Source organism: Salmo salar, chromosome 06, assembly GCF_965601325.2.
Source record: "Salmo salar chromosome 06, fSalSal1, whole genome shotgun sequence".
Taxonomy (NCBI): Eukaryota; Metazoa; Chordata; class Actinopteri; order Salmoniformes; family Salmonidae; genus Salmo; species Salmo salar.
Window position 1 is genome coordinate 75,199,369 of NC_138296.1, and position 12,557 is coordinate 75,211,925.

Genomic DNA, 12,557 nt, shown 5'->3' on the forward strand with positions numbered 1-12,557 from the left:
ACCTGTCACGCCCTGACCTACTCTACCATAGAAAATAACATCATTCTATGGTCAGGACGTGACAATTATAAGTGAAATAATTTGTCAGTAAACAATTGTTGGAAAAATTACTTGGGTCATGCACAAAGTAGATGTCCTAACCGACTTGCCAAAACTATAGTTTGTTAACAAGAATTTTGTGGAGTGGTTGAAAAACGAGTTTTAATGACTCCAACCTAAGTGTATGTAAACTTCCGACTTCAACTGTATGTAGTTCTGTCCTTGAGCTGTTCTTGTTTGTTAGTGTTCTGTATTATGTCATGTTTTATATTTTGTGTGGACCCCAGGAAGAGTAGCTGCTGCTTTCACAACCGCTAATGGGGATCATAATAAAATACTAAGACCAATTGAGACACGGAATGTGTGTGTGCTCCATTCTGAGGCTGAATGGGAAAGACAAAAAATATCAGTGCCTTTGAACAGGGTATGGTAGTAGGTGCCAGGCGCACCAGTTTGTGCCAAGAACTGCAACGCTCCTTGGTTTTTCAACACTCAACAGTTTCCCATGTGTATCAAGATTTTCCAATATGACTGGAGCGCAGAGCGAGATTCCCAAAGGCTGGAGCGCCAACTTCAATTTCGCTCCAAATTCGCTCCAGTAGTGCTCACTTCACGAGCTCAGGGCATGCCCTGCATGCCAGCATGCATTTCTAGTCTACTTATGTGCTGCTATAGCCCCTTGCTTTAGCTACTGTCATGGAATTCGCTAAATATTTTCATAAAGAAACTGATAAAACACACAGGTGCTAAATCAAGGTGACTTACAAAGATGAGGACCAACAGCAAGAGAGGTAGTGTGGTGATGTAGTGTCCACAACTAAAGAATCATAGTGGAATCTGAAAAGACACTTATCCTGAAAGCATGATGGTGTATTTACTACATGCACATGCTAACAGAAAGGAACGAGGTGGGTAGATAACTAAGTGTGTCATTGTAGCAATGTATAAACAGTATGTATGTATAAACAAAAAATCTGATCTCTTAAATGTTTGTTCATTTTTGTTCTATTATCTATACAATAGGCCATAGTTGCCTGGCATATTCCCACGTTCAAGGAGCTTTCCATTTTGATTGGGTTATTTTGCATAAAAACCTTTAGGCCTACCTATAGAAAGATAAAAAACAACTCTGCAACTCTGCCCAGCCTGGCAAGTGTCCAAAAGGGTGTTTAGCACACCCAGTGGCTCAGCCAGTGTAGAGAGGATATTCTCTGCTGCTGACCTGCTCTCCAGACATCATCGCATGAGTCTGAAGCCACAGACTGGCCGAACTAGTGTTTCTAAAAATGAATTCAATGGCACTAATAAATAATTGTTAGTTTAATTTGTATTTCATTCTAAGTCACAGCCTATGTGCCCAATATCCATAGACAGGGCTACAGTGGAGCGGGTGTCCAAATCACTAAGGACTTAAATCAATCCACACACACACGCACAGTCGTGATGAAGGCACGACAGTGCCTCTTCCCCCTCAGGAGGTTGAAAAGGTTTGGCATGGGCCTTCAAGTCCTCAAAAAGTTCTACAGCTGCACCATTGAGAGCACCTTGACTGGCTGCATCGCTGCTTGGTATGGCAACAGCACCACCCTCAATCACATGGTGCTACAGCGGGTGGTGGAGATACTCCAGTACATCACTGGGGCCAAGCTCCCTGCCATCTAGGACCTCTATATCAGGCGGTGTAAAAGGAAGACTCCAGCCACCCAAGCCATAGATTTTTCTCTCTGCTTCTGCATGGCAAGAGGTATCGGTGCATCAAGTCTGACACTAACAGGCTCCTGAACAGTATTTCTCGTGTATTTTTGTTCTACCTTACGTTATTTTTAATACTGCATTGATATTGATTACTGCGTTGTTGGGTTTAGAGCTTGCAAGAAAGGCATTTCACTGTACTTGTGCAGGTGACATTAAAACTTGAAACTTGAAGGAGAAAAAATGCATACTATGTACACAGCCACGTTTACTGTATCTAAAACATAAATACTGTAAACTACTTTTCATTGTTAATAGGAAGGCTACATCTCTCAAGGGCATCTTTGAAAATACAGCCAAGTTGAATGTGTCTATGAATTCTACTGATGTTATGCAGAAAGGATGGGTAAACATGTTGGACTATAACCATATGTTATAACAGGAACAAGTTTATTCAAAAGAAAGCCCTTTAGTCTATTACGCATAGCAAAAACCTAGAGAACAGATGACTCAATGAATTATATGTGGATCACATTGGAGTTATTCCTCTATCTCTCCATCCATTCTCCTCTCCTCCATCCATCCTTTCTTATTATAGGGCAGAAATATCATGTCTTCAGCATAGCGTCTAAAATCTGACTCATGTTTTCATCTCTGACCTGTGTTTTTATCTCCCTAGCTCTCTTATCTGAGCACACACATACCGCCTCGCACACACACACACTCTCTCTCTCTCGCTCTCTCTCTCACTCTCTCTCTCTCTAAAGCGCTTAGTCAGGGCATGTCTTCTGTCATCAGCATCACCTCTGTGTTGTTCAATAGAAGCTTTAACCCAAGGTTCCTATGTCACTTCTCTCATCAACACATCAAGCTAGTCAAGAATGTCATCCGTCATCAAGGCAATAGCCAAAGTCTGTGCCGATCAGTAACTCTGTCAATGTTCCTCTCTGGGTTTCAAGTCCCAGAGGAGCCACATATTCATGTGTGTGTGACAGTCCCTCACACTCACTTCTGAGAGTGTGTTCACTCTCAAACACTCTGCTGAGTTCTCCATCAACACCAGCTGTCTAGCATGTCTGTAGAAAACAACAGTGTGTTTGCTGAGTGTCCCACTGTGGGCTTATGAAGCATGTTACCGTGAGGCTTTTGTGAGTTTGGCAATGGGAGTTATGACCGCTCTGCTCGGAGCTGCACTTGGTTCCAATTAGGTAATGACATTCCAGTCCAGGCTATTGCCAAGCCATATGGTGGGGGTCAGAGGACTCCCAGCAAGCCAAAATTGATTCTGTTAATGTACCCTGAACATTTGTTAGGTTGCAAAAAAATGTTCTCATAACACAAAACTGTCCAGTTGAGGTGCTGATTATAGAATGTTTGTATTAAACATTTGCCTGTTGTTGCCAGAATGTTCCTAGAACACATTTAATATGTTCTTTAAAAGGTTCCCAGAATGTTTCATTAGGTTGCGGGAACAGTCTAGTGAGAACAACATGGGGAAATCACAAAATATATGTTCACAAAACCCCCAAACTGTCCAGTTGTGCTGATTATTCTACAATGTTTCTTTTAGGGTGCAAAAAAGCATTCAACTGATGTTACAAGAACGTTGTCTGTTCTTTAAAAATTCCCAAAACATTTATTTAGGCTGTGGGAACATTGTGGGGATATGACAAGAGATCCCAAAACACTAAAACTGTCCAGTTGTGCTGAAATTCAGATAACAATTGTATCAGGGTGCACAAAACATTCCTTTGATATTGCAAGAATGTGCAAAGAGTGTGCAAAGCTGTCATCAAGGCAAAGGGTGGCTACTTTAAAGAATCTCAAATCTAAAATATATTTTGATTTGTTTAACACTTTTTTGGTTACTACATGATTCCATAGTTTTGATGTCTTCACTATTATTCTACAATGTAGAACATAGTAAAAATAAAGAGAAACCCATGAATGAGTATGTGTGTCCAAACCTTTGACTGGTACTGTATGTGAAATAAATCAGAATACAGTAGAAGTTGTAGAATTCTGGATGATGTAGCATGTATCCTCCATTCAAATCTTTCAACATGCACACAAATCATCTTTATAATAGTTTATGTACAATTTATGTGTTCTTTTGTGAGAGATGCAGTCATGTTGTTACAAGGGAGAGTAGGGAATTGCATTTCCCAATGTGTAACACAGAAGCAGGGGGGAAAGCCATTTTCCTGTAGTTTATTTTGGCTTTTGTAAGCATACTAACATGAATTGGCTTCCATGATGTCTTTGTTAGAGTAAATGGATCTGCAGTAACGATCCATCCTTTTTTATTTATTTTATTTTTTATTTCACCTTTATTTAACCAGGTAGGCAAGTTGAGAACAAGCTGTCATTTACAATTGCGACCTAGCCAAGATAAAGCAAAGCAGTTCGACACATACAACAACACAGAGTTACACATGGAGTAAACTAAATATACAGTCAATAATACAGTAAAAAAATAAGTCTATATACAATGTGAGCAAATGAGGTGAGATAAGGGAGGTAAAGGCAAAAAAGGCCATGGTGGCAAAGTAAATACAATATAGCAAGTAAAACACTGGAATGGTAGATTTGTAGTGGAAGAAAGTGCAAAGTAGAAATAGAAATAATGGGCTGCAAAGGAGCAAAATAAATAAATACACTAGGGGAAGAGGTAGTTGTTTAGGCTAAATTATAGATGGGCTATGTACAGGTGCAGTGATCGGTGAGCTGCTCTGACAGATGGTGCTTAAAGCTAGTGAGGGAGATGTGTTTCCAGTTTCAGAGACTTTTGTAGTTTGTTCCAGTCATTGGCAGCAGAGAACTGGAAGGAGAAACGGCCAAAGGAGGAATTGGCTTTGGGGGTGACCAGAGAGATATACCTGCTGGAGCACGTGCTACAGGTGGGTGCTGCTATGGTGACCAATGAGCTGAGATATGGGGGGACTTTACCTAGCAGGGTCTTGTAGATGACCTGGAGCCAGTGGGTTTGGCGACGAGTATGAAGCGAGGGCCAGCCAACGAGAGCGTACAGGTCGCAGTGGTGGGTAGTATATGGGGCTTTGGTGACAAAACGGATGGCACTGTGATAGACTGCATCCAGTTTATTGAGTAGGGTATTGGAGGCTATTTTGTAAATGACATCGCCGAAGTCGAGGATCGGTAGGATGGTCAGTTTTACGAGGGTATGTTTGGCAGCATGATTGAAGGATGCTTTGTTGCGAAATAGGAAGCCAATTCTAGATTTAACTTTGGATTGGAGATGTTTGATGTGAGTCTGGAAGGATAGTTTACAGTCTAACCAGACACCTAGGTATTTGTAGTTGTCCACATATTCTAAGTCAAAACCGTCCAGGGTAGTGATGCTGGACGGGCGGGCAGGTGCGGGCAGCGATCGGTTGAAGAGCATGCATTTAGTTTTACTTGTATTTAAGAGCAGTTGGAGGCCACGGAAGGAGAGTTGTATGGCATTGAAGCTCGTCTAGAGGGTTGTTAACACAGTGTCCAAAGAAGGGCCAGAAGTATACAGAATGGTATCGTCTGCGTAGAGGTGGATCAGAGACTCACCACCAGCAGCAAGAGCGACATCATTGATGTATACAGAGAAAAGAGACTGCCAGAGGCCCAGACAACAGGCCATCCGATTTGACACATTGAACTCTATCAATTTCTGTACAGCACTTTGAGATATCAGCTGATGTAAGAAGGGCTATATAAATACATTTGATTTGATTTGATTTGATCAGAGAAGTAGTTGGAGAACCAGGCAAGGCAATCAATTGAGAAACCAAGGCTACTGAGTATGCCGATGAGGATGTGGTGATTGACATAGTCGAAAGCCTTGGCCAGGTCAATGAATACGGCAGCACAGTATTGTTTCTTATCGATGGCGGTTACGATATCGTTTAGGACCTTGAGCGTGGCTGAGGTGCACCTATGACCAGCTCTGAAACCAGATTGCATAGCGGAGAACGTGCGGTTGGATTCGAAATGGTCGGTAATCTGTTTGTTGACTTGGCTTTCGAAGACCTTAGAAAGGCAGGGTAGGATAGATATAGGTATGTAGCAGTTTGGGTCAAGAGTGTCCCCTCCTTTGAAGAGGGGGATGACCGCAGCTGCTTTCCAATCTTTGCGAATCTCAGATGACAAGAAAGAGAGGTTGAACAGGCTAGTAATAGGGGTTGCAACAATTTCGGCAGATCATTTTAGAAAGAAAGGGTCCAGATTGTCTAGCCCGGCTGATTTGTAGGGGACCAGATTTTGCAGCTCTTTCAGAACATCAGCTGACTGGATTTGGGAGAAGGAGAAATGGGGAAGGCTTGGGCGAGTAGCTGTGGGGGGTGCAGTGCTGTTGACCGCGTTAGGGGTAGCCAGGTGGAAAGCATGGCCAGCCGTAGAAAAATGCTTATTGAAATTCTCAATTATAGTGGATTTATCGGTGGTGACAGAGTTTCCTATCCTCAGTGCAGTGGGCAGCTGGGAGGAGGTGCTCTTATTCTCCATGGACTTTACAGTGTCCCAGAACTCTTTTGAGTTTGTGTTGCAGGAAGCAAATTTCTGCTTGAAAAAGCTAGTTTTGGCTTTTCTATCTGCCTGTGTATATTGGTTTCTAACTTCCCTGAAAAGTTGCATATCACGGGGGCTGTTCGATGCTAATGCAGAACGCCACAGGATGTTTTTTATTGGTTAAGGGCAGTCAGGTCTGGAGAGAACCAAGGGCTATATCTGTTCCTGGTTCTAAATTTCTTAAAATGGGGCATGCTTATTTAAGATGGAGAGGAAGGCATTTAAAGAAAATAACCAGGCATCCTCTACTGTCGGGATGAGGTCAATATCCTTCCAGGATACCCGGGCCAGGTCGATTAGAAAGGCCTGCTCGCTGAAGTGTTTCAGGGTGCGTTTGACAGTGATGAGTGGAGGTCGTTTGACCGCTGACCCATTACGGATGCAGGCAATGAGGCAGTGATTGCTGAGATCTTGGTTGAAAACAGCAGAGGTGTATTTAGAGGGCAAGTTAGTCAGGATGATATCTATGAGGGTGCCCGTGTTTAAGGCTTTGGGTTGGTACCCGGTAGGTTCATTGATAATTTGTGTGAGATTGAGGGCATCAAGCTTAGATGGTAGGATGGCTGGGGTGTTAAGCATGTCCCAGTTTAGGTCACCCAGCAGCACGAGCTCTGAAGATAGATGGGGGGGGCAATCAGTTCACATATGGTGTCCAGAGCACAGCTGCGTCCTGTCTGTCTGGGCCTTTGTTAGGACTATCACGTCACCACAACGTCCTTCTTCACACTCTGCCCAGTCATAGAGATTTAATGGTCAGATGTCATGGTCCCGCTCAGCCCAGTCAAAACTGTTCGCTGCTCTGGCACCCCAATGGTGGAACAAGCTCCCTCACGACGCCAGAACAGCGGAGTCAATCACCACCTTCCGGAGACACCTGAAACCCCACCTCTTTAAGGAATACCTAGGATAGGATAAAGTGATCCTTCTAACCCCCCCCCCCCCCCCCCCCCCTTAAAAGATTTAGATGCACTATTGTAAAGTGGTTGTTCCACTGGATATCATAAGGTGAATGCACCAATTTGTAAGTCGCTCTGGATAAGAGCGTCCGCTAAATGACTTAAATGTAAATGTAATGGTCAATTCACCATGAAATCAAAAACCAAACCCATCCTGACCAGACCAATCAGTCTGTTTTCCTTTAGAAAAAAATGGTCATCCTTCATTCTGATCAGGGATGAAAGTCAAGGATGAAAGTGAGGAAGAAATGGCTGTAGGTAGGTAGGTTCCCTGTGCCCTGTGCCCTGTGCGCATGTGTTTGTGTGTGATGCCTGGCTGCCGGTGTGTGTTGGTCAGGATGACACACATCACACAGTAACACAGTATCCAATTAAACCAAGCTGTTTACCTTCCCCTCTCCCAACGCTTTCACCACACCCCCCCTTGGCTCCTCATTTTGATAACAGCTCTGAAGCCATTTTCCTTTGCTGGATTTATGATTTATGTCATTTAAATGCTTATTACATTGATATTTAAACATTTCAGAGGGCAAGTAGACCTACAAAAGGGACCTGCAGTGGAATTAAATGGTGGTATATTAGCAGGTCAGAGATCACGTTGAGATGAGAGGATTAGTGATGTTACCTGGGCAGTGAAACATATCACTCACAGATTATACTGTAATGTGTGTGGGGAGAACCACACAGCCATGATTACACACATAGTGATTTAACAGACACTCTTATCCAGAGCGAGTTACAGTAGTGAGTGCATACATTTTAATATTTTTATTGGTCCCCCATGGGAATCAAACCCACTGCCAAGCTCTATCAACTGAGCCACATGGGACTAAGCTACATGGGACACATTACTGCAGAACCACAAATAGTAGGCCTATGTCCATCCTTATTCCTCATAAGGGAACTAGGGAGAAGGAAAGTAGAGTCTTTTACAGCAAGCAGGGTTTAATGTTTTGTTGGGATACATTGGATCTCTATTGTCTGGTCTCATCTCATCTCAGAACATACACACTCCACCCTAAGTCAGACCCAGCAGTACACAAGCTTTTCCTGTTTTTGTTGCCCATGGTAACGGGCCTGCGTGTATCAGCGGTGATGTCATGCAGTGATATATGACTTGTGAGAGTGAGGGGGGGATGATGACCTCGGCACCGGAGGGTCCCAGGGGACCCATATCAGCGGGGGCCAGCTCTCAGCGTCAGGACTTTCTCACAGTCAGTATCTGGCCTGGGGCTCCCTATCTTGGCTAGAGCTCTGGAGCTAAACCCCACCACCTCCATGGGGATCACATCGCCAACACAACATGACTAAACCTCTCCATTTGACAGACAGTCAGACACAAAGAAGAACAGCTTTGATTATAGGGGTTCAGTAGGGGTTTGATTATAGAGGGGTTCAGTAGGGATTTGATTATAGAGGGGTTCAGTAGGGGTTTGATTATAGAGGGGCTCAGTAGGGGTTTGATTATAAAGGGGTTCAATAAGGGTTTGATTATAGAGGGGTTCAGTAGGGGTTTGATTATAGAGGGGCTCAGTAGGGGTTTGATTATAAAGGGGTTCAATAAGGGTTTGATTATAGAGGGGTTCAGTACGGGTTTGATTAAAGAGGGGTTCAGTAGGGGTTTGATTAAAGAGGGGTTCAGTAGGGGTTTGATTAAAGAGGGGTTCAGTAGGGGCTTGATTAAAGAGGGGTTCAGTAGGGGTTTGATTAAAGAGGGGTTCAGTAGGGGTTTGATTAAAGAGGGGTTCAGTACGGGTTTGATTATAGAGGGGTTTCAGTACAGGTTTGATTAAAGAGGGGTTCAGTATGGGTTTGATTAAAGAGGGGTTCAGTAGGGGGTGATTAAAGATGGGTTCAGTAGGGGTTTGATTAAAGAGGGGTTCAGTATGGGTTTGATTAAAGAGGGGTTCAGTAGGGGTTTGATTAAAGAGGGGTTCAGTAGGGGTTTGATTAAAGAGGGGTTCAGTATGGTTGCAGTATTGGTTTCTGAAAAAGTCTACCTATTCTGAAACTGATAGCATTCTCCCTGTAAACATTGAAAATATAAGTGTTTAATGATGTATGATTTGGCATACATTTTTTATAGAATTTACAGTGACTTGTTGGTTTGAAGGAGAAGGGTCATTCTCTCTACTGGCAGATGGGTGGCACTATTGGCCTGGGCTCTCTGGTCAACACACTAAAGACTACTTGTATCTGTCCATGTTAGAGAAAGAGAGGCACGGTTGAGGAGGCTGATGTTATATAGAAAGAGGAGGGGGGGGGGTGAGGAGGCTGATGTTATATAGAAGAGGTGGGGGTAGAGGAGGCTGATGTTATATAGAAAGAGGTGGGGGTAGAGGAGGCTGATGTTTTATAGAAAGAGGAGGGGGGGGTGAGGAGGCTGATGTTATATAGAAGAGGTGGGGGTAGAGGAGGCTGATGTTATATAGAAAGAGGTGGGGGTAGAGGAGGCTGATGTTTTATAGAAAGAGGAGGGGTGGTGAGGAGGCTGATGTTATATAGAAAGAGAGGAGAGGCTGAGGAGGCTGATGTTATATAGAAAGAGAGGAGAGGCTGAGGAGGCTGATGTTAAATAGAAAGAGAAGTGAGGCTGAGGAGGCTGATGTTATATAGAAAGGGGGGGGTAGAGGAGGCTGATGTTATATAGAAAGAGAAGTGAGGCTGAGGAGGCTGATGTTATATAGAAAGAGAGGAGTGGCTGAGGAGGCTGATGTTATATAGAAAGAGAGGAGAGGCTGAGGAGGCTGATGTTATATAGAAAGAGAGGAGAGGCTGAGGAGGCTGATGTTATATAGAAAGGGGGGGTAGAGGAGGCTGATGTTATATAGAAAGAGAGGAGAGGCTGAGGAGGCTGATGTTATATAGAAAGGGGGGGGTAGAGGAGGCTGATGTTATATAGAAAGGGGGGGTAGAGGAGGCTGATGTTATATAGAAAGAGGTGGATGTAGAGGAGGCTGATGTTATATAAAAAGAGAGGAGAGGCTGAGGAGGCTGATGTTGTATAGAAAGAGAGGAGAGGCTGAGGAGGCTGATGTTATATAGAAAGAGAGGAGAGGCTGAGGAGGCTGATGTTATATAGAAAGAGAGGAGAGGCTGAGGAGGCTGATGTTATATAGAAAGGGGGGTAGAGGAGGCTGATGTTATATAGAAAGGGGGGGTAGAGGAGGCTGATGTTATATAAAAAGAGAGGAGAAGCTGAGGAGGCTGATGTTATATAGAAAGGGGGGGGGGGTAGAGGAGGCTGATGTTATATAGAAAGGGGGGGTAGAGGAGGCTGATGTTATATAGAAAGGGGGGGGTAGAGGAGGCTATAGTCACGAGGCTCTGGTCCGTAGCGCCTCCATGGAGCTCTGCCAGGGAGCAGGGTGCAGCCATCCTCCCCTCAGCCCTCAACCCTCAGCCCTCAACCCTCAACCCTCAGCCATCCTCCCCTCAACCCTCAACCCTCAGCCCTCAGCCATCCTCCCCTCAACCCTCAACCCTCAGCCCTCAGCCCTCAGCCATCCTCCCCTCAGCCCTCAACCCTCAGCCCTCAGCCCTCAACCCTCAGCCCTCAGCCCCAGCCTCTGACTCAACCAAACACAGTCATTTCTCAAATGAATTGAATGGTTCTCTTTTCCTACGACAGCTGCAAACCATGGAAACATTAATGGAGAGACCACAGCCATCTTTCATAGCAAGAATGTTATCCGTGACTATGTTAAACTGCGGAATGTGTGCGTGTGTGTGTGTTTGTGTGTGTGTATTTGTGTGGGTGGGGCTCAAGTGGCCAAAATGAATAAGTCAACAAATGTTGCTTTTCTGGTTTCTAAAGTGTAAGGTGTGTAAACTGAACAGCAGTACTCTGCTTCTCCACTATTCTCCACTCCACTTCATGCTTGGGGGAGGCGGGTACCCTAGTGGTTAGAGTGTTGGGCTAGTAACTGAAAGATTGGTGGATCAAATCCCTGTGCTGACAAGGGAAAAATATGTTGTTTTGCCCCTGAACAAGGCAATTAACCCACTGTTCCCCAGTAGGCTGTCATTGTAAATAAGAATTTGTTCTTAACTGACTTGCCTAGTTAAATAAAGGTTAAGAAACGCTTGTGTGACTGGTTCCTGTACTTCCTATCCCTAGCCCCAGAGGGTGCTGCTGCTCCAGGACTGCCCCATCCTATCCTACATGATTCCATCACATTCTCTTTCTCCCTCCCTCTCTCATGCCATTCAATCTGGGTGTGGCTGGAACAGGGCTGGATTTAGGCTTGGCTGCATTGGTCTGGACAAGGTTTAGGTCTAGTATAGACCGGCTGAGATGCCTTACTCTTGAGACTTGTGTGCATAGCAGTTTTGATTTAAAGAACCCCCCAGGAGGAAGTTGCCGCCACTATTTCGATGTAATTTCCTGTCCTAGAGAGGAAATGCACATTTAGGATCCACCTCCGAAGAATGACGAAGGCTATGTGGCAATTTCCACGTGGAGTTGATAAACATCAACAAATAGGGCACTGACAGCGTAGCTAGCTAGCATGCTAGCCTTATCTAGCTCTGATTCAGAGGGGTTGGGTTAAATGCGGAAGACACATTTCAGTTGAATGCATTCAGTTGTACAACTGACTAGGTATCCCCCTTTCCCTTTAGCTAGCTACCTATATTGCTAACCTAATCCAGCTAGCTAATGTTTTCTGTTGTTGCAGTTTTTTACTATGCCGTATTCAGAACATTAGACATTTACATTTTTTGTCATTAAGCAGACGCTCTTATCCAGAGCAACTTACAGTAGTGAATGCATACATTTCATACATTTTTTTCCCCCCATACTGGTCGCCCGTGGGAATCGAACCCACAACCCTGGTGTTTCAAACACCATGCTCTACCAACTGAGCCACATGGGACCAAGGCTCTATGGCTCAGCCACATTAGCCAAGGCTCTATGGCTGGTTCTGGAGCTGCATTGATTTAAGGAAGACTTTGCCACAGATGGAAACCACAGGCCTATCTTAGACTTCGCCATTTATTGTTATCTCAAAAGTTTTGGCGTCTTCCATAAATTGCAACCGCAAATCTGCCATAGAAATAGTTAGAATAAGATGAAGCTCCGGTAATATGGATAACTATTGAAAGCTGATATGCATTTTTCTACATTGTAATGGACACGGTGCAATCTTTGGTAGGTCGGCTGCTGGCAAGCTTCGGCTGTGGTACAGCTAAGCCAAGTCAGTCCATGCTCATGGTTCTCACAGTGGAAGTGAAATAATAGACTAGAATGACTTTGGTCATGATCATACACACCGCAAATGTCATGTAAGTATTCACCTCATTATT

The 12,557-nt window shown here is 44.2% G+C and overlaps 1 protein-coding gene and 1 non-coding gene across 7 annotated transcripts in view; one reads left to right on the top strand and one right to left on the bottom strand.

The window, feature by feature from the left end:
* Window positions 1–12,557, top strand: part of LOC106607985 (SAM and SH3 domain-containing protein 1) — a 311,979-nt gene that overhangs the window by 177,990 nt on the left and 121,432 nt on the right. The gene's annotated exons all lie outside the window — the stretch shown is intronic.
* On the bottom strand, window positions 12,055–12,128 carry trnas-uga (transfer RNA serine (anticodon UGA)). Its single transcript has one exon. It is a non-coding gene; the product is annotated as a tRNA-Ser (tRNA).